The following is a 24123-nucleotide window of genomic DNA, read 5'->3' as shown; positions in this document are numbered from 1 at the left end:
AAACCCATTTCATCCATATTTATAGTTGATTGAAGGCAAGGATAATTGGGACATGCTACTCTTGATTTTGTCAAGTCTAAGAATAAGTTATCACATCTAATGTTTGCAAGAGCATCAACTACTCTATTTCCTTCATGAGGCATGTGAGAGAAGGAAACTAAGGGAAATGAATCACTTAAGGTCCAAGCATGGTAGAGGATGTATGCATTCTTCCAACTCCTGGATGACCTATTGATGCAAGCTTTCATAACAACCATTGAATCACCTTCAATGTGGAGATCCTCAATCTTCAATTTCTTTTCCAAGGAAAAACCTTGGAGTAGGGCATGAGCTTTGACCATGTTATTTTCTCCTAGAGAAATTGGTTGTGCCATAAATGTAATTAAATCCCCATTATGATCCCTTAGACAAACCCCGATTCCAGACATACTAGGGTTACCATGAGAATGCCCATTACAATTTAATTTGATGATATTTTCAACCATGGGGGTTCACTTCACACCCAAACTTTGATTTTTTTTTGATAAACAATCCTATTGATTAGGTTTGAAGGAGAGAGGAGACCATCCCAATAATTAGCTAGTGTAATATCCCAACTAGTGATAACAAGATGATCCTTAGTAGATCTATCATGGGAAGTAGCTACCTCTAATTGATGATTCTATGTATTTGAAGACATATTTAATTGGAGCTTAAACAATTCTAAAGATGTGTTTGTTTCTTTCCCACCAAATTATGTATACAATTGTTGGTGGAGCACATTTCCATATGCATGAATAGAAAGAATGAGGAAAAATAATTGGTCAGCCTTGTAGGTAGTGACATGCAAATATTGAGCTTCTAGAGGATATGGAGCCAACACTATTGTGCAAACTCACACTGCATGATGAGGTGATCAGTCAATTTCACCACTGAGTTGCATAGAACAAATTAGAAAGGTTGCACTATATTCACTTTAGACAATTTTCCACTCACTAGTATTCTATGTTTCAGTGCTAACCATGCAAAGCATCCTACTTTTGGAAATATTGAAGTATTCCAAAAAAATTTAAATGCTCTACAATCAAGCTTCTTTCATTTTCATGGCATCCTTATAAACCATCTTGACTGAATATCTCTCATCTTTTGTTGGAGCCCAAATGACAAAATCTTGTTGATTTGACATGTAAGTTGTCCTCTCCTTTAGTAGGGTTTGGTATGAGGTTTTATTTTCTTCAAATATGTGTACAATACAAGGATCTCTCCAAACTAACTTCTCGGTATAGATGTCAATTTGTTAAATGTAGTCTGCTACTAATTTCCCCAAGTGGGACTAAAATATCTTAATGCACTTATCTCTAATAGGGGAGGATGAGGATAATTGAGGGAATTCATTCCATGAGGTCTCCTAGAATAATTTTTTTTCACTATTGTTTACTCTTCATGTGATGTATTTAGTTACCATCCCTCTCAAGGCACTAGTACATTTGCACTTTTTTTTCTACCAAAAATTTTGACCAAAGCTATGATTTCATCTTATTTTTGGTTTTCATCCCTGTGTTGATCGAAAATGTCCTAAGTTTTCCTAATTTGGTCAAAATTTTGACCAACTTGGGTCATAAAAAAAAAGAACCAAATATATTCATGCTTCAGGTTCAATTGAGGGTGAGAGCCCAACCGAAATTCCTCACAAATTTGGTTTCTTACATGAGCTTCCCTCTCTCCAGCATTTGCATTACTGGAAGGAACATTCAATCATCCCTCCCTCACTTTCTTGTTGGAAGGGGAGCATGCGAGGAGCCCAAGAAAACTTCATGGCCAAAAAATTGAGGAGCCTAATGTCTATCCTTCACCGTTCAGTTGGACCCCACCCAATTTCACCTTGTTGAGAAAACCCAATTGATTGTTTTCTACCAATAATGGGAGAGATAGCTCTAGTAACGAGCCAAGTGGATAGTGTAGAGAGGGTAACCTACTTCATGGATTCTCAACATGCACTTTGCACCAAGTTGAGGAGACAACGGGCAATCAGACCTACTACATCAAGTAAACCTACTAGATATTTGAAGGAGAATTCTCAAAACTGCAATCAACAACACAACTCACTATTGCAAGTTAGGGTAGAAATACCCACAGACAAAGGAGCATCAATTCTATTTTTAGCTTATCCTTGTGAGCAATTTATGAAAGGTGCATTCTCTTTTGTAATATTGGTTTCATTATATAAAATATGATTCTACAATAACAAATGTATGGTAATATATAATTCAATAAGATGCTCTAGTGGGTTGTTTCTGGTTTGGCATTCTAAGCTCAATTTGCATGAAGTAGGTTGAGAATTTCTATAATGTCTTAAAAATGTGGTGGCCATGTCTGGTGTGATTTCATAGACTAATGGGGTATTCACCAATGCCTATTTGATGCTAGGGTTTCTTTAAACAACTTAAATTTAAAATGAAATTCTATGCACGTGAATCCTAGTACTGAGTGGTCATAAATAGTTTCATTAATGCACAAACTATACACACATTTCCCCCCTTTGGAGGTACAATACTTGGTTCCATTCATTTTGGACTTGTACATGGTTCTGGCATACACATTGGAAACATGTCATTTTTCTTAATTAGAGCTTCAAAGCCTGCCATCAATTTTTTAGTATACTTCTATTGATAAAAGAATTTCCAATTGGAGTTCAATGGAAGAAGAGGAAGAAGAAGTCTCAAAAATCTTGAGGCATTTTGATATTGGTGACCACAAGAGAAGCATTCTTGAAGCTAGAGTTATGACTTGGGAAGAATCTGAATGATCCAAGACCTATAATAGGTAACCATTTTCTAGAGTAGTTTTTCTTTACTTATTACATCTTTTTGTTGGAAGCTTCAATCATAAAAACATTTCTTGGAAGTCCCTTGACCTCTAACTAATTAACCAAGACAAAAATAAAGATTTATTTTAGTAGCACAAGGCTACACTTCACAATGGATGGCCTTTATAGTAGACCACACAATTTGGTTGAATGCATAAAGATGAAGGGAGATGAAGAGGTAGGAAATCCCTAAAATTTAAAACAAACATAGTGTCACCCTGGACAACTTCAATTTTTGATAGCCAATACTATAGGAAGCAAACATTATTTTTGTAAATTTTTTAAGTTTTGTGAAGAAGGAACCATTCCTTCCAATCTTAGGCCTCAAAGATTCATGCAACGATACCCAAATTGAGCTAATAGTAGAGCTTATAAATATTTTAATAGTTAAATGCAACTTAAGATATTTTATCAATAAATATAGGATAATAATTTCACTTTTGAATCTCCAAAAATATAAATACAAAATTGTTATGAATTATTCATTTTATGTGTAAGTAGAGCACTTCACAACTAATCTGAATCAAAATCTTGAAGACTATTGATGCAACTGAAGCTTTATATGCTTTTAGTTTTATCATCTTGAATATGAAAATTGGTCAATGCATAACATACACTTTCTTTCTTTTGAAATCATTTGAAATGAGGGTTTCTTGGGCCAACACCAAAGCCTGATAGTATGGTTAAATGTGTGACCAAAGTCTGATAGTATGGTCAAATTTGCATCCAAGGCATTGGATAGACAACACATTGATCATTTATGTATTTTCTTGTCTATATATGGCAACTTACCATAAAGATTAACTTTGAAAGAATAATCTATAATCCATAGACAAATCTAGATCTCCCAAGAGTCAAGCAAATTAACAATGCCAAACAACAATCTCCAAGGTGTTCTTTCAGCTTTGTGAGGAAATTTGGTTGAAGATTTTCAAATATTGGGATTTTTTGAATGCCTGAGATTCTATCCAGAGCTTGGACTTTCAAAGCCCATCAATTTTATGAAATTCAATCATATAGTTTTGAGTTAGAATACATAGTCTAATATTGAGTTTGATTTAATTATGGCTCGGATAAAATAGATTTTCTTTTCCATTAATGACTTATGGACATTAAAAATCTTGAGCAATTATTTAAATAGTTTAACTCAAAATCCAGGTACTAGGGAGAAGAAGCAAGAATTGAAGCTCGGGTAAATCTCTAGAGTGCTAAAGCTGAATTTGAAGGTAAAATTGTGCATTCTTTTTCCAATTCATTTATGTCCCTCAAATTCTGAGCATTAGATTTTCATGGTTGCCATAGTTTTATGCATATGTGCCCACTTCCATGAAGATAACAATGACTACCTATGCCCATGTACATTGACGTCAGAGTAGGTGGAATAAGGAATACAATGATCATACTATGTTATGTTTTTTTCTCAATATAGAAATTCACATTAACATCCATTTTTCACTTGAACAAGAGGAGTGAATGGAGATCAGTAACAAAACCACAACATGCAAAGAAAATCTTGAAGACTGTAGAGCATGCAGAGAATGAAGAGGGAAGGGACCTATTCCTTGTATACTCTTCCCACTTGCAATGGCCACTTCTTATCTTGTCGATCTTATGTAATGATTTGGTATGCAGAGTGTAATGATAATGTTAATGTTGACTAGATTTATTGTAGATTTGAATATGTATCTCTTTTCAATTTTCTTGAATAATAATCTTACTAATTTATTGTTTCTCTTGCAAATTATAATTAGAATAAGATTACTATTATACTTCACAATATTGAAATGAGTATTAAACATTAATGTTGAGTTCTGATTATTGTATTAACAATACTGAATATGGATAGAGATCAAAGTCTAGAATGGTTTTGCACTATTATTTTCTGTGATTGCCTTCTACATCAATTGGGAAAGTTATGTGTGTGTGTGCGCGTGTGCACACATGCACATAGGGACCTGCCAATGAATAGACATGTCTCTCCACAAATAACAACTATTTTTTATCCTAACAATACCGATTTAAATCGACAATAATATATATGAAACTAATATAGATTATCATCGGTAATGTGTACATATATAATTAGACTCGAGTCTAATATGTTATTTATAACATTTTCTCATATATCGATTGGGTATTGATACACATAAGAGGCAATAGAAATCGATTAAAAGAGATCAATGATTTAGATTTATACTTGACAATCATAATCAAATTATCATGGATGATAAGTAATTATTGTAATCAATATAATAATTTGGTATTTAATATGTATATATATATGTATCAATATACATAATGTATATTGATGTATATACATGCATATAATCTATAAATCATTGTATTAATTTTATCATCCATTGTTTATCTAACTAAAGCTATTATTTTAACTGATAATTTAAAATTCATTAGGATCTTTCAAATATTGCTTAACTTTATAGGTTACATTTACAATTTTTTTTTTTTTGTAGATTGGATGTACACAGCCAAGATGGGTTGTGGCCATGAGTGTAGTTGCTCGAGTGGCAGAAGAAATGGGTGTTAAACTAGGCCATGAGGTGGTTCCTTAATCTTTTATGACTTCTATTTGATGTACTTACTGACAAAAGGAGAATGATGTCTTTTAAGGTCCTCAGTAGCCTTGCTGAAGGAGCATTATCTGTAATATTTTGTGCATTCCATCATTTTTTGGTTTTTAATGTTTAGTATGCATTATTTTATAGGTTGGTTATGCAATTTAGTTTGAAGATTGCACATCTGAGAAAACAATTCTTAAATACATGACTGATGGGATGCTACTCTGAGAATTCTTGGGTGAACTTGATCTAGCAAGCTACAAGTTTGTTTAGAATGTGAAGGAATGCTATACTTCACATACTTTTTTCAGTAGGTTACATATTTGTTTGTCCAAATATTGTCAGAAGTAATGTCTTTTTCAACTGCATTGTATATTTTATAGTGTTATAATGGTTGACGAGGCTCATGAGAGAACTATTTTGATAGATGTATTATTTGGATTATTCAAGTTATTGTATTTTTGGTGTGTGCAAGCCTTTATTTTCTTTTTATGTTTGTTCATGGTCAGTGCTGAAAAACAGTCTTACATTCTAACACCCCTCCACTTCCTGCTCTCTCATGCTCTACCCCTCTCTCTCTCTCTCTCTCTCTCTCTCTCTCTCTCTCACACACACACACACACACACACACACACACACACCAACTTGATGTGTTGGTTTCTATTATTTCCTATTATTCAACATCATAATCATTGTGAGACACATATTTGTAAATGTAAGTGAAATTGGATATCATGTGTTGTTGTGACCATTTGTATGCTGATTATATATGAATTTTTGATTTTTTGATACAAATGATGAAATATAGAGGTATGAAACTTTGTAGAATTCAATAAATGGAGGAAATTTAGACTTGTCATGTACTCAAGGAAATGCTCACCGATCTGATATTCTTTCATGAACAACTGACTTGAAATAAAATTCACTCTATTTTGCAGGATATTGCTCATTTTTGTCCACATATAAAACTGCTTATATCAAGTGCAACATTAGATGTAGAAAAGTTTAGTGAATACTTTGATATGGCTCCAATTTTCAAAATACCAGGGAGGAGATTTCTAGTTGAACTTCGTTACACAAAATCACCTAAAGCAGACTATTTGGAAGTTTCTATTGTGACTGTGTTACAAATACATGTAATAGAAAAATCAGGGGACATTCTTGTATTTTTTACAGGGCAAAGAAGAGATTGAAGTAGCAGAAGAAATCTTAAAACATAGGGCTAGGGATCTAGGCACAAAATATCTAAAATGATCATATCTCCCATATATGCTAATCTTCCATCAGATATGCAAGCAAAAATATTTGAACCAACAACAAAAGGAGCCTGCAAAGTTATACTGGTAACAAATATAGCTGAAACTTCTTTGACTATAGATGGAATAAAGTATGTTATTGATCTTGGATTTTGTAAACAGAAATCTTATAATCCCTATTCAAGAATGGAATCATTGATTGTGACTCCAATTTCAAAGGCACCTGCCTTGCAGAGATCAGGAAGAGTAGGAAGAACATGGCCAGGTAAATGCTTTCGATTGTACACTGCTTGGTCATATCAAAATGAAATGGAGGAAAATACAATTCCAAAAATACAACGGAAAAATTTATCTAATTTTGTGCTCATGCTCAAAATTTTAGGTATTCATGACCTCATAAATTTTGACTTCATGGATCCTCCTCTAGTAGAAACATTAATAAGAGCACTTGAGTAGCTTTATGCTCTTGGTGCCCTGAATGACAAGGGTGAGTTAACAAAATTAGGATGGTGGATGATAGAGTTCCCCTTGGATCCTATGCTATCCAAAATAATAGTCTCATCAGATAAATATAAATGTTCAGAAGAGATCATCACAAGTGTTTCCATGCTGTTAGTAGGAGGCTCAATATTTTATCGTCCAAAGGATAAGCAAATGCATGCAGATAATGCTAGGATGAATTTCCACATAGGAAATGTAGGAGATCATATAGCATTACTGAAGGTATTTAAAGTTAATAAATTTCTTATTCCTTGCATATTTATGCGTATGATATTCTAAAAAATGAGTTGAATGACTTCCTGATTGTTTGATTTCAATTGTTGTGGGATGAAGGTTTAGAAATCTGATTGATATTAAATGAAAAAAAAACCTAATGCTGAACAAGATAGATCATAGATTCTATAGATATCTGATTAGAAAAAGCTACCTCCAATTCTACAAATGTCTAGTTTTGTTCACTTCTGCGTATTCATTTTTTCCTATTTTGACATTATTTAGCTTTTTTAGATATGATTCTATCTTTAATTAGTGCTCCCTTTTGAATCTAATGTACCAAGTATGACACTTTATTTTCAAATATTTTGTTGTGTCACTTGTTGTAACAAGGATTGCATCTTGATGGGAAACTTTAAATCTGGGCAATTTGATGAAACATTGAAATATTTTGGAGCTTGTGGGTTGCATATAATGAAAGTGACTTTCTAGATTATGGGTTGGCTCCCCTTGAGATCACCTAAAACTAACTTTGATAGAGAAAAGGGGAAGGACTACTTTGGAATGAAATGTTAAATGATTTAAAGGTGATACAACAAACTACTAGATTTTAGAATCCCTAACCGCTGATTTGACTTACATTATCTTCAAATCAAGCCGTATTTGTTCACAACTCAATCATAACATTCCATGCATGTGCTTTTTCAAATGAAAGTACATTTTTTCAACACCTATAATATTAATTTCAAAAATTCAATTAATTGAAAACCAATAACCCAGCTTAAGATTTGTATAATTGTGAACTTTCTTACAATGAATAGAAGCGTTGAATGAGATAAAACTATAGAGCTTTCTGGTTTGTTTACAATGTTTTCATTTAAGTGGAGCATGGGAACTATTGTTTTGAAATAGACTTTCTTGTAAAATCTTCTTCTCATTCAATTTTTCAACTGCTTTCTGAGGGTTTGATGTTATGAAGGGTCAATTCTCTGAAAGGGTCAATCTCTGCCAAAGTTTCCTATGACTTATCACTTGCTCCAAGTATGTTTCTCTATGGAAACGTTGCCTGATGGTTAGAAATATCATCGATCTCTGTATCAATAATTGAATACATGTTAGCATCATTTTGAAAGTTTTATTTTTAAAAAATTTTTAATCAGTTAGAATTTCATCATTTTGACAATTTAGTTCATCAGATTCCCTTGAAATACCCTCACTTTGGTATATCTGGAAGTAGTGATGTCAAGGTGCACTTTGTGAGTCACTCAAAATGAAACTATAGAGATCCAAAACCTTGGAATGTTTTAGTAGCAAAAAATGCTAGTTCAAATCTGTAGATGAGATGTTTGTTTAAGATTATTCTAGGCTCCCTTGTGGGTCAACTGGTGATTTTGTTTAGTCTCTTCAAGGCATATTTGCAAAATAAGGGAACATGCATTGTCTATAATTTTATCAATGTACATGCTCTCTTTAGCCACTGCCAACTCTTAAAATATATATTCATTACAATTTATTCACTTATAAGTTATTTCCTATCTAAATTGTTGTGGACGATTCTAGTAGGATGCATTGATGATATTCTATAGAAGGCAAAATAATTGGTTTAACAAGGAGTAGAAAAATTCATTAGACTCAAGCAATGGTTGGCCTTTCATTTGCATATACAATGTGCAATGAGTGTAGTGAACCATGCTCGCTAATGAAATCTTGAAGCCAGTTGAGAGATGAATAACCTGTAAGAAACCACTTATAATATTGTGTACATTGAAAAAATTCATACAGATAATAATCACATTAAGATTTCATTTTTCATTTTTCAACTAAGCCAAAATAAGCCTAGCCTATTAAAGTGAAGGAGACACATAAAATTTTTCTAACAACATTATCTAAGTGGACAATCTTAATCCTGTGAGACTTGAAGTTGAGCATAAAAGATTTTATAAGGTAGTTCTATAAGGAATAATACCTTATCTATAAAATTATGACATTTTTCTATATTAGTTTCATTTGCAATTGTTTTGGAGAATGGTGATTTTACTGGTTTTCCTTTGTTGGGGTTTACTGTTCTCAGAGTTTTGTTTGCCAATCTGTTTTTTTGTAAATATATGTTCAAGTGCATATAAATTTTTCCTAATGTTCTAGGCTTAGGGTGATTTTGAGTTGTGCAGAGGAGAAAGAGAATGTGCTCATCTAAAGCTAATCTTTCTAGTTCTGACTTCATTGCAGGGTGCTATGGAATATAATAAACAAGCTCTGGCTTATTTTGAAGAAAAGGGGATGTTAGTAATCTTCCTTCTTAGAAAACATTTTAAGAAGATACGTGTCCATCCTTTCCAATGTTTTTGACAGGGAAGCAAAGCTCCTCAATGGTACACACTAATCTCATGTACATTCTGAAGTTGATGTTAGTGAACAAAAAATAATTTCTTTTTTTTTATTGAACTTAAAGATGAATTCAGAGAAACATATGTTGGTGTTTCTTTATATTCAAGAATATGTGAATGCAATTATTACACTGTAGTGATTTATGTAATGCTTTGATATGCATAGTGTAGATTCATTTTTGTTAAGAAAGAAGAAAAGATCCTTTACAAACAAGACTTGTAGCCTTCTGGTCACTTCACTAGTTGTAGGTTAGATGGCTTTTCTAATATCTAATTTTGAATTAGCATGCTTCGTTTACAACTTGAAACAGTGTGGACTTTTTCGAATTGATGTTTCAAATCAAACTACATAATTCATCATCAAGATGAGGCAATGCTTCAAAGTGGTTAATTAGGTTCAATAAAAACTTAGATAATTTGCTTTCTACATTAGAGACTTCTAGGAATTAGAAAGTTTCTACATATACAACCTTTAGTGTTTAGATAAATTCAACAAGGAGATCTGATGAGTCTTGGAATTTGTTATAAGACATTGATAGGAAAATCTAAAGAGCACAATTTTGTGTTTTTGGTCAAGTCTATGAGATGCTATCCAGCTTATCTGCCATATGGATTCTCTTATGCATTTTTGTCACATTCAAACTTTTCATTTGTATAGAAAATGCCATAACTTGATGGAAACTATGGATTATGGTTGATTATTTGATTATGTGCAAATGAATACTCGAAATTAATGGCTATTTTTAGTTGTCTGCTTGATATCAAGGTCTTTTTTGTTAACTGTCTCAATGTCAAATATAATTATCCAAAGAATGCTTTTGATTGTATGCTGGTTATCATATACTAGATTCGATTCTGATGTACTTTTATATAGAAATCATATTTTGTAGTTAGACAATTTTGAGTCATCTTCTCTGTGTTCATCTTTGCAAGTTGAACCTTCGCAATCAGAGGTATTTAAGCACTCCCTTACTTGGAAGGAGGATACTATAAAATATAAATGAAGACAACACAAGATTTAACTTAAGATTAATTTCCTATTCAATTGATAATTCAAGTTTGTCTGGCTAGTATTTTATAGGTGAGTTCTTCATTTGGTCTTTGCTATTGAAACTGTGATTATCATGAATTCCAAGCATGGACATGGTTGTTTTACTATTTTCCAATTTGCTTCACGAACTAAAAATTTTATTGGCATAAATTTATAGAATTATGTAAGAATGATGCATTATAGATTCACATTGTAGACAAAATTTTGTTTTTAGTTCGGGAGTCTAGTCATCGACTAAAATTTTAGACATAGAGTCACATCTGTATTAATCTATCTCATACATCTTGGGAAGGGAAGAATGACAAAATACTAAAGGATATTTATGCAGAGTTTTTATTACAATGAGATAGAGATCTTACTGTTTTCCAATTTTCTTCATGAACTTCAAGCTTTATTGACTTAAATTTATAAAATTTTGTGAGGATGCTATATTATAGATTGAGCATGTAGACAAAATTGTCTTTAGATCCATGTTTGGGATTCTAGTCTTCAAGGAAAAGCTTAGAGATGGAGTCACATATTTATCAATCTATCTAATCCAACTTAGAAAATGAAGAATGACAAAATACTAAGGATATTTATGTAGAATTTCATAGAATAGTGAAAAATATATCTTTCTTATAACTATTGTTACTAGCAAATGCCAAGTAGAATGCATAGTTCTGGAAACATTTTATTTTAGATTTACTCATAGTTAAATGCTATAGGTCATCTTACAGAGCAAAGAAAATAGACATCCATAGTCAACACATAGAATAGGGCATATGCTATATTTTAATGAAATTTTGTTATCTCTTTTCTATATAAATGTTATGCCCTGTTCATTTTTAGTAAACTTCAAAAGTAGTTGTTCCAGTGCTAAAGTTCTTGTGGGATAAAATGCATAATTTTCATATAGTGGTGTTCAGTTTAGGATACTTTTCTTCTTCAACCTGTGTACTATATATACTTTAAAAATTGATTGCCATGATATGAAATTCCTTTGTTACTTTGATTATATAATATATCATTACTCATAGTTTTCTTACACTATTATTCATATTACTTGTTGTGCATAGTTGCTGAGTTTGCTTATACTATTTAATATTTGTTTCTCATCCCACAACTTCTGTATTTCTGGTTCACATCTTCTTGAATTGTTCTAAGGGTGAAGATTGTCTAAGGTAAGTCAACCATATGCTTGTACTCATTTTCATCTTTAGTTTTAGCTTAAGATGTTTAATGCGCTGCTACCATGACGAAAACCTTCTCTCCAAATGAAAGAGTTGAGCAAGACCGATCAAAAACTAAAACAAGAAATGGGTATTGGCTTTTGAAACAAATAGATGCATTGCCAAATTGCTTGAAATTGGGGATGTATGTAGAGCTATGTTTAAGAAAAACCCATAAAGAAGAAAGTACAAGGCCAGAAGAAGAAAGCAACAACCTATTTTGTCCTAGGGTTGTACATGTAACAATTAAAGAGGATACAACCCCTAATTGGACATTGAAGAATTGTCCAATCCATATCTCTTAAATCAATAATGTTGACTAAGTCGAGATTAGAAACCTTATTCAACATGCTTTCACTTATTTTTCCTACTTTGGCTTCTACATCAGCACTCACATAGGGAATAGGAGCCCACAACAAAGATGAAAACCATTGGTCTGTGGTGTAAGTTAATTAGTGATGAAGTAGACAATGAAGAAGTACCCTCTCCATAGCCCTTACAATCACAATGGCAACCTCGTGGAGATTAGAAACCTTATATTAATTGGTGGTTTTGACCACACAAAAATTTGGCTGCATCTGCATCATTCACATAATTAATGGTGCCCTATGCATAAATGTCCATTTGTTCCATGTTGTATCAAGCAATTATTTCTTATCCAAGCCATTTAATTTGTAATCTTTTAAATCTCTGCAAAGATAATGTTGGAGAAGGAGAATTTTTCTTCTCAAAGGTGTCCTCTGATTATAAAGAGTCCATTCCATTATCTGTTCAACTAGATATGAGAAGAAAAATTTTCTTGCTCCAACTTTATCTTTGTAGAGATTTAAAAGATTGCAAATTAAATAGCTTTGATAAGAAACAATTGCTTGATACAACATTAAAAAAAAAAAATCGACCAAACATTAGTGGAAATTTTGACCAATTTTTGATAGTTTTCTACCAAGAATTGGTTGAAATTTCCACCAATTATAAAAAAAATTCAACCAAACATTGGTGGAAATTTCAGCCAACAATGACAAATCAGAGCTAGCAAAAATTAATTTTTTTCAATGAATGTATTGGTCAAAATTTTGACCAACTTGTAGGTTGGTCAAAATTTTGATGAGAAAATTTACCATGAACTGCTTGGTCAAAATTTTGACCAAAATTTGTCAAAAATTGAGTTCAAATTTACTAGTGAGGCAATCATTAAATTCCATATTGATGAGGCTTTTGGGGGTTCCAATGTAGTAAAGCTCCTAGTGGGGTCCTATGAATCAATGTACTTTTTTTTGAATAATTTGACACCATTTATTTTAAGGGCACTCATACAATTGCCACACCAACTTCCCTTCAAAGGCCTTGTTTATTTTGGATAAATCATGAGGACAAACCCTGCCTTCTTGTTCATCAGATGTCATTTCCTGAAGAGAGATTAATGATATTTTGGATTCCCCTTTCATGATACTAGTCCATAAAAAATTACTTATTTCTCAATCTGAGAAGTAATTCTAGTAGGACCTTGAAGTGTAGAGAAATATCAATTCAGGATAGTAGAGAGGACTAACTTAATAAGTAATATTTCCCTACAAAGAGACAACCATCTAACTTTCCAATCAATCGTATGTTGTCTAATTCTATCAATAACTAACTTCTAGTACAAGGATTTTTTAGATCCCATGAAAAAGGAGATGCCAAGGTATGGAGAGGGAAGGATATTCCTTGAAAATTTGAGATTTCTAATTCTATTGGATATATTAGTAGTCACATTAAAGAAGAAAATCTTAGATTTTAGATCATTAATTTTCAATTGACTTGATTTGTCTTACCCCTGAAATTTTTTCATATCCAAATAAGAGAGTATCATTTGAAAAAAATGAATGGTAATAGATAAGCTTATTCTCTCAATTTCATACTAAACTAGAACCCTTTATTGTGTCGAGATGTGATGATCCTGCCAAGAGCTTTAGCCATGAGTATAAAAAGTGTTGGAGATAATGGATCTCCTTGTTTGACTCCTTTAGAAAATTTGAAATAACCAGTTGGTGTTCCATTAATAAATACTAAATATAAGCTCTAGATATGCATACCTTTATCCATCTACATTATTTCTTAGCAAACTGAAATTTCCTTAAAATTTCATGAGGAAAGACCAATTCAATCAATCATAAGCCTTCTTCATATCTAATTTAATCACAAAAGGTGGAAGTTTATTTTCATTAATGGAATGAAGCACTTCATGGGCTAGAAGTGCACCTTTCATAGTTTCCTTAGCAATAAAAAATCAGCTTGCTTGGGGGAAATAATGTGCATCAAAATAGGTTGCAACCTCATATAGATGGAATTTGTGAAAATCTTGTAAATGGAATTGCAAAGATAAATGGGCCTAAAGTATACAAAATACTAAGGCTCATAAGTCTTTGAGATGACTGCAATATTGGTGGATTTAAAGTGTTTGAGCATAGTCACATTCCTTCTGGACTCTTCCATACTAGCAAATGACATTCTAGCATTTTTGAAAAATGAAAGTATTAAATCTATCTAGATCAGAGGCTTTATCTAGAGGGGGAGAAGAAACCACACCATGGATTTCCTCCATTGAGAATGGGGCCAATAATGAATCATTATGTTGTTGGGAGACTAGTGACAAGATAACATTAATCAGATCTTGCAACTTGTCCTCATCTTGTGAAGGACATAGTGGAGGATCTAAGTGTCTTTGAAAGAATTTGACCCCTTTATGATGGATACCCACAAGATCTAAAATGACTTTTATGATCTGGGCATCTTTAATAGTGAATATAGTACTAGCCACTCTTTGATTTTTACCTAAATCATGGAAGAATTTTGTGTTTTTGTCCCCCTCTTTCAACCATAGTTCACGATATTTTTGTCTCCTATATTCTTCTTCTCTACTACAAAGTTCAACCCATTCTTCTTGCTTCTCCTTCTTCCTTACAAAGGTGAGAGGATCTAACCCATTCCTAGAAATGTGCTAATTGATATCTTCCAACTCCTTTTTAACCACCTCTTTTTGAACAAAATAATTCTTGAAAACCGTGATGTTCCAAACTTTAATTTTTCATTTTTACATATTGTATTTTTTTGTGGAATTAGAACATTATTGTGCCTTCCTCCAAAAGAGAACTTAAGCACCATTGCCTAAGGAGGGGAAAGAAATATGGGTTCGTAAACTACATACTTTCAAATTTTAAAAAAGGTTTACAAAAAGGGAGATCTGAGGAAGGAATTTTAGATATTTCTAGCTGAACCGAGAAGTGAATGACCCTAGAAATGGCAAGATTACAAAGTTGATTGAAAAGTCTTGTAGTTTCCAATCTTGTGAGACTAGAAACCTATCCATTCTATTTTTTATTTGAGAAGAGATGTGCCTATTATTCCAAGTGATATTTTGTTTGATGGGGGATGATCAAAGAGGTTGTTGGTTTGAATAAATGAATCAAAATCTTCCATGACTATTGGAGGAGGCATAATTACTCTATTTTTCTATGTGGAGTTTCTAATAGCGTTAAAATTTTCTCCAATGATAAAATGTTAATCAAGCCTTAGTTGAATGATAGATGATATGTTGTCCCATAGTTTTTCCTTATCCAATGTGGAAGTTGGACCATATATGTTAATGATCAAGAATGAAACATCAAAATTATTGAATTTGAGAAGCTTCCAACCCAAACCTTGATTGACTAGGTGGCCAATAACTGACTAGGGCTAATAATTGACTTGGGATTCCACAAATTAGTGCAACCACTAGGGGCACCTAACCTTTGGAGTGTTATTATTAACCACAAATAGAAATAAAAATTATATACAAATATAACCAATATCATAAAATAATAAATTGCACAAAAGAGATCACAAGACACCAAGATTTAACATGGTTCACCCAATCCCTAGGCTATGTCCACTTAAAAATGAGTCCAATACTATTATCCTCCATTCATTACAACCTAGTTACAATTTGTAATCCCTTACAACTCAATACCACCACAAGAAGCAATGCTCATATCATACCTTATGAAAATCCCTAAGCCTAAACCATTATATACAAGTATTTTTTCCACTTTAGGGTTAAAATTAGTTACAAAATGCTAGCCCAAACCTGTTGAGGAATTATGGAGTATGTATTGTACTTCCCTAAGAAATCACCACAAACTAAAAATCTCCCACTTGAGGACTGATTAGGATTCACACTAGAAAACAACCTCCCACTTAGAGATTGATCCTATAGTACTGTCGTTACTCCATGAGGCTCCCACTAGAATATCAAACCACATTGGACTTTGTTGTTCTATTATTTGGTTCAATCAAGAAGACCAATCGAAGCTGAAGAGGAGTTAAACTTCTCCCTTGTCACTACCTTTGTAAACATATCTACTCGATTTTCATTTGTATGTTTCTTTTCCAACTTTAACTCTCCATCATCCAAAACTAACTGAATAAAATGGTACCACAACTATACGTGTTTTATCTTTGAATGCAGAGCATAATTATTTGCAAGATGAATGACACTTTGACTATTTAGAAACAAATAATTATCCCTTTAAGGGTGTCCTAATTCTTCTAGGAAGAATTGAAGTGATATCATCTCCTTGGCTACCTTTGTAGCAACAACATACTCTTCCTTTGTAGTGGATAAAGTATTCACTATTTGTAATCAAGAAACCCTACTCATTCCCATTTTCTCATTTCACTAATTTTGATCTTTTGGCCAACATGATTATCATTTGTCCATATTTTGACAATATCCTTCATCACTCATATCCTCTTTCAAATCATTACAGATCATCTTAGAATTAGTTCTCGTTTTATCCAAACTTTACGGAATCAACTCCAAATCATTTCAACAAATCAAAATCACATCTGATCAACCCAAAACCATTTCAAAATCATTAGAATCCTTTCTAATCAACCTAAAATCATCCCAAATCAACTTGGAACTATCTTAAATCAACCATAATCAACCCAAAGCATGTCAAATATCCCAAATAACTCATCATTTGTCCAACCCTAGGCATTCTCATGTCCCTCAATGCCTTGGTAATCTACCAAACCTATCAAACCTATCAAATTTGACCTTAGCATTGTCATATCCATCAATGCTAGGTCAAATCTATCATTTTTTTCATTTGATCATTGACATTGTCAAATCCCTTAGTATCAAATCATGGCATTATCCAATCAATTTAATAACATTGATAATATCTGTCAATGTTATTATGATCAACCTTATCAATCAATTTTGATTATGTGGCATTTATAATGTCCATTAAATGTTAGATGTTCTTAATCTATGTCATGTGTCCTTGGCATGTCATCAATCCTAATCACTCAATCAATTTGGTCATGGCTTTGATCTACCCTCCCTCATCCTAATCGATTTGTGTAATCATCCCATCCCACCAAAAGGATAGTCACACATTTATCAAAGAAAATTGGCCTAATTTATCCTATAGGATTAATTAACCCATAATCTAATCCTATGTCATTTCAATCATTTCCATCCCACATTACTAATTATTCTTGCTAACTAGTACTCTCAATTAATTGATATTTATTAATTGATTGATTCATCTTCATAAAACTATGAGAATTCTCAATTTCCTAAGTTATATTTTCCACCTCTAATTTCTAATTTATTAATTTATATTAATGTGAACTTGTGAATTTGAATTCAAATATTCCACCTAGTGTTGACACATGGACATGACACATCATACATATTCTCCTTACACTTGGCTAAAATATGTCATGTTTGATATATTTCATTCCTTACGCATGTCTATAATAAGCCTCCATTGTCATAGATTCTTAGCTACAAGTGGCTTTGAGGTGTCATATGCACATCATTAATTCTCCTCCACTTTTAGCCATGTTGAATTTCATGTATCATAGAATCCAACATAAGGTATATTGTGTCATGGTTTTCATATATATTCTAAAGAATGTCATGCCAAGTTGCACATTTGAAGTGACAAGTATCCATCCACTCATTCAAGTCTCTCCTCTTACACTTTGGCTATAAATTGAGCCATATTGCTCCCATTTTTTATTCCTTAGAGTCTATATTCTCACATCATGCTCAAGCCATACTTTAGTATTATCAATAGAATCATCACATAATTTTTATTTGCTTTCAATTGTATAGGCACTATAGGAAATTGGAGCTATATCAAATGGAGAAGAAAGAAGGACATGGGAGCTACAATTAAAGAGGAAGTTCCACTTGTGTTTTCTTGCTTTATTTTAATTGGCTTTCATGGTATATTAGAAGGATTTAGTGTATTTTGATTGATTTTTTTTGGTTGATGTATGTTAGGTTCTAACCCATTTTCTATTCCCACAATTGGTGAACTGGACATGAAGATCATGCTTACTAACTTGAGTTTCTTTGTTTTGTGCTTGTAGGTGAAAGGAGGGAGCTCATTCGAAGGATTCTAATGCTTGTCTACTCTTTTTTATCACATTTGGTCTAATTAGGAGGCCTAGTAACAAGTTTGTGTCTTTTATTTATGCATTTCTATAGCTCTCTATCCCAAGGGTGCACTTGGATTTGCCAGGGAAAACTTGGGGGTTTTAGAAAGCTATTTTAGGGGCTTAGGAATCACTATAGCCTTTATATGTTGTTCCCACCTGATCAACTACACTCCAAAACTACCAACTATTCCCTTTTTGGCCCCAAGTGCTTTAGGGGTGTACTTGGTAGTGTCAATTTCAATTTTGCATTATGTGGGTGAAATTTTGACATCATTTCACCCTAGTCTGCATCATGCTTCCCAACCATGCTATGAAACTACCATTTGCACTCTAACTAGACCCAATTGCACCATGAGAATAGTTGGCATAGTCTGATAGTACTTGGGGACCTTCTAAGTGTTTTTGGTCTTCTAGGGTGTAGTTTGCACTGTTAGGGCACAATTGGTTCACAAAATGGTCCAATTTCAATCATAATCTACATCTAGGGTTTCATTTTCAAAGTAGATGTTTTTTTATTATTGACGATCTATTTGCAACATGTGGTGATTGTTGGGAGAAGATGTATTCATTGGAAACTACTAATTATTTGATGCAAGATGTTGATGAAGACCTATATGCTTGTTCAAACTTTGTGTTTGGCTTTCTTATATTAGATAACACTTAATTTGGTTCTCTAAAATTAATTTTCTTTTCTATTTGTCATCTCTTTATTGTTTAGAACCCTAGGATTTGTATGGATGTATCCTCTCCCCTCGCCATTTGTGGATCTTGGGTACAAGATAAATTCATGCAATTTCTTTAGAGAGTTCTTCCTTGGAACCAAGACTAACCACTTGGTGAGTCTTAGGGGTTGAACTTGAAGTGGTAACATGCCAAATCCAAGTCTACACTTTAGCTTCTATAAAGAACTTGATACAGTCAACGTCCTATCGATGGTATTGTTGTGTGATAGCCCTCCTCTAGTGCCCTTGTTGTATGTCAAACCTCAGTTCTTGGGGTTGGGAGACCTTCTGTGGAATCTTATCATTCACTTGCCAAATGGAGTGCCTGAACTAAACACCTTGTCTTAGTGGCCAAAATCATTTCTATCCACTAGCTCAAGGGGTCACCCATGCCCATGAAGACATCCCACATTCTCACGATTCTTGAAAGAGGCAAAAATCCCTTGGGAAGTGATGACCCTTGGGAAGCGAATCTTGGTAGCCCCAATAAATGAGTGCACTATAAGAGGGAGCCTTTGGTGCCAAGATATTAGGTTTTCCACTCTAGATAAGTGCAGATGAACTTCGATTCAAGTGGGAATTTAGTGGATATAGTCTTAAAGCCTAGGTTGTGATGTGTCTTTTAAGTTTAACAACAACTATTCTTGTTTATTATTTCTTGTGTGTGTGAATAAAATTAATCAAGATAATCCCAAATTTATTCCAAAAAAATTGAACCTTAGACACTTTTAAACATTTTCAAAACATTAGAACTCTTGACCACACATTGTAAACTTTTTTTTCGAACACTTGAGACTTTAAAAAACATGGAGACTTATAACTTTAGAAGTCCTTGGCATGATTTTGATTCCATATTTGCATAGAATACCCTAGAATTTAACATCTTTTGAGCCTCATAATTGCATCCTTTAGCCCTTATATTGCATCTTTTAGTCCTCATAAATAATTCCATAGCATTCATATTGCATCCCTTAGACTTCATTTTGCATCTCCTAGTCTTTACATTTCAGCCCTCAATCTTCATTTTGCATCCCCCAACTTACATTTCTGCATACCCTAATCCTCATTTTACACATCTTAGTCCTTATTCCTCATGCCCTAACCTTCATTTTTATTCCTCATTCTGATCACATCATTATCCCCTATCAACTAGCTCTCTAGAACAATAGTTTAGAAGTCACCAAGTCCAAAACCACTCTAGTTTTAGTCCACTATACCAATTGTGCTCTAAAACTACCAACTACACTCTAACTGGCCCCAACTGCACCCTAAAAACATTTGGCTCTATCTAAGTACACTTCATTGCCATAAAAACCAATTTTGACTTTTTTGATCATGTCTTGAACTTCACTCTGCATGTCCTAACCCTCATTTTGTACATCCTAGGCTTCATTCCTCAAGTCATAACCCTCATTTTTCATCTCCAATCTGATCATAACATCATCCCCAGTCAACTAGCTCTCTAGTATAATAACTATATAGTCACCTAGTCCAAGATTAGGAGACTTTTAACCTAGCTTCCCAACCGTGCTATGAACCTACCAACTGTGCTCAAAGCCAAAGCACACTTGGCGCTATCATAGCACACTTGTTTTCTAGGATAGCCAATTTAGACCTCCAGACAACATTTTGGGACCCCAAAATTGCCTCTAGATGCCTCTATAGGTCCTCAGTCTAATCACAACCCTGAAAATCATTTTTCACCCTAAACATCATTTTGCATCCTAGGATCCTTGCATCTTGCATAACCCTCATTTTTATCCTCTCTAAACCTCATTTTGAACTCAAAAACCCTTTTGAAGTTAGTAAAAAATTAGAACAAAGTATGAGTCCTAGAGTATCTCCTAATGTTGATGGATGATGGATCTTGACCATAGTCTTTTTGTCATTTTCTTTGGTCAAACTCTATTTATGTCTTGATGGGTTTGACCTTGTCATTTTTAACAACTTGATATTTTCTAATTTTGTCTCTTTTGGTCAAGATCCAAAGTCCATCTTCATAAATTTGAACTATTAGATTAATAATTTCCAAAGATTTCTCCTAAGTTCAAAACCTTGCACAACCTTGTCATAGAATTATCATATCCTTAGTCTCCCTAAACATCATTTTTCTTAACCCTAGTTGCATTATCAGTTCACCTTGCATAGTCTAAAACCCTAGCATCTCTATCAAAATCCCATTAACATCTCCAATAATCAACTTGTCCAAATCACTTGTCAAACCCAATGCTTTAATTGATCTCACATCCCTATGTTGTATACCCTAAAATTCATTATTAACCTTGGCATACCTCCCTTTTCATAATCCACATTGCATAAATCAACCTTTAACATCATTTTCATGTCTAAAGTCCAACCCTAATCTACATTTTGTATACCTTAGAACCATCTTCATACCCCTTAGTCAAAATCCAAAATGTTAGTCATATTTACATTTGTGGATCATCCTCTTAGGTCACGTACATCTTTCATATCATAACCCTAGGTCATTTTGCACTTCCTTAGGTGGCACAACACACCTAAACCCCTAAAAATTCAAAAAAAATTCATATGTTGCATACCCACTTCCAAATTATCAAGTTTTTGCCTATTTTACCAACTGCACCCTTATTTTACTAATTGCACAAATTAGGTGCATAGTTGGTAGTGTCAATTTGTAGTTGGTAGTTTTAGAGTGCATTCGATAATTGGTAAGTTCATCTTAGCTTCTAGAACCCTAAACTGTATTTTGACATCTTGCACTGCATTCCTAAACCCTAAAAATACTTAGGTCATTCATATTCTGCATATTTGTCACCCAAACAACTCTTTTACTAATTGCACCCTTTTGGATAACAAGTGCACACCCCTAGGGTACACTTGGTACTATTAGAGTGTAGATGGTAGTTTAGGTGCACACTTGGGAAGCAAAGAATCCATTTAGGGTTTTTTTTTCCATTGCATTTGCATCCTTAGGTATCATGCCAACACTCACAATGACACAATCATCTGACAGACCAAAAGGCTTGTATCAAACCTCATTTTTTGAAGCAAAAAAATAACCTAAAGCACATCCTAGACAAAATAAGAACAAGAAATCTCAAAAAAACACTTGACATAGACCGAACTGAAGTATCACAACCCTTACTTATGGACCCACTAAGCATGTATCCACCAAATAACAACTCTCAAGACATGAGTCAACCAACCCTTAACAACATGTATACCATGAAGTTTCCTCTTAACACTTCCCCTACACATGGACTGGTTCAATGGAGTCCTAATTTCAAACCCATATTCGTACCTATACCACTTGTATGTGGAAGTGTACCTACAACACCAAAGGATGAACAAACCCACTCCTTTGAATTCAACAAACCTAACACAAGTACCTTCAATCCTTCAAACATACAACAAGGTACTTTACACCTAAGTGATGATTCTGATATAGAATATGGCAATATTGACAAAGAAATGGCTAGGGCTTGTCATTATTTTTTTTTGAAAGAACTTTAAACTTTTGGAGGTCCAAAAAATCATCAAATTTAACCCAAACTTGGAGGGACCTAAGTCTAAATATCAAGATGACCTCACATTTGAAAACATAGAATCTATGATTAATTTAGACTTGGACAAGAGAAGGCAACCTTTGGAGCATTCAACTACAAGGATCACACCTAGGAGAAGTCACCAAGAATCAACCATTAAAATTATCCAAAGTACCTTTGAACATATTAATATCAACCCCTTATTCGATGAACCTCCACCAATTAATGGCAATAAGACTCTTCCAAAATATCCCAAAAGGACACTAAGAATTGACCTCAATTAAATGATGCAACCACAAGACATGCCTAAGGGGACTTGCAACATAGGGATGCCAAACATACCTCCTTTGGGGGGAAATCAACAAAGTGCACCCTTGCTCCTAACTTTACCAACTATCACAACATCAAATGTTATGGATCCCCCTATGAGTACACCATGTGAAGCATCAACACTTATTACAAAAACCCCTATTGAGGCACAAAGGAAGAGCCTTATTGATATTTCACCAATTCCCAAAAGGAATGTGGCCCATTTCCATCTCAATATGATGTCTCAAGGTGAAACATCAAATACCCAAAACTATAAAAAAAAAGACCCTAACATTATTTTCACCTCTAAAGGACATAATGAACTTCCAAGACAACACCAATATCAAGTGGGCCAAGGACCCAATGTTGCTAATGCACAACCAAGTTAAAATCCACTTAACATGCATACAACATATAAAAATCCACAACAACCTCAAATGGTAAAAGGATATAACATCCCTAACACATAACTTAGTCTAAATCCACTTGACTTACACTTAGTGTACCAATAAAAATTCCAACAACAACAAGCATATTTTCTAAACAAAAAGAGAAACTAAAACAATAGTTGGAATAACAAAAATTCCTAAAGGAACAAATCACCTATCAAAAACAATTCTTGAAACAACAACATGTGCCACAACAAACTCAACAGATGTCACCACAACAAAAATCACATACATGGCCTTACATTCACCCAATAGAGCTATTTCAACATCAATCACAACAAATGGCACAATAAAAACCACAACAAATAACACAAAAAAAACCACAATAAGTGATGCAACAACAACCCATGATACAAAAATTGCAATCAATACCACAAAAAGTACCACAAAAGGACCATTCTATCTTTGAGGTGCCAACATACCTCCACTTCCTAGAGAAACATCACCTGATTCTTTAGATGTAGAAATTTCAAAACCAAGTAGACATAGTTCTCATCATAGAAAATGATACACTCATAGACATAAAAGACTCGAAGAAATTATTAACACTCAACACCCTAATGAGGATTCACTACAATGGGTCAAAAAATTAGCCAAACAAG

At 33.5% G+C, this 24123-nt stretch overlaps 1 pseudogene; it reads left to right on the top strand.

Moving 5' to 3' along the window:
* The window catches only part of LOC149535312 (pre-mRNA-splicing factor ATP-dependent RNA helicase DEAH1-like), a 100396-nt pseudogene that overhangs the window by 14795 nt on the left and 61478 nt on the right, over window positions 1-24123 (top strand).

The sequence above is a fragment of the Cupressus sempervirens genome, chromosome 10, assembly GCF_028749045.1.
Source record: "Cupressus sempervirens isolate cs-2001-9-10 chromosome 10, ASM2874904v1, whole genome shotgun sequence".
NCBI classification, from domain to species: domain Eukaryota; kingdom Viridiplantae; phylum Streptophyta; class Pinopsida; order Cupressales; family Cupressaceae; genus Cupressus; species Cupressus sempervirens.
This window is presented reverse-complemented; position numbering and strand designations above follow the sequence as displayed.